Consider the following 220-nt stretch of genomic DNA (forward strand, 5'->3'; position numbering starts at 1 on the left):
CCGGACTTGCTCTTCAAACAAGTAAGAATTTCTCTTAATTAACGACAATCGTACACCCAAACATACACATATGACATATCTTTGATTTGAATTTGAAAAACACGGCAGCGAACAGTGACGCTGTCCTCCACGTGGCACTCACCCACCAGTCACGACGCGCACTGCGCATCCCCTCACCCCACCACACCACAACCCAACCCGCTCTTTTTTGTCCTCAGTG

The sequence above is a fragment of the Arachis duranensis genome, chromosome 10 (genome assembly GCF_000817695.3).
Source record: "Arachis duranensis cultivar V14167 chromosome 10, aradu.V14167.gnm2.J7QH, whole genome shotgun sequence".
In the NCBI taxonomy this organism is placed as follows: Eukaryota; Viridiplantae; Streptophyta; class Magnoliopsida; order Fabales; family Fabaceae; genus Arachis; species Arachis duranensis.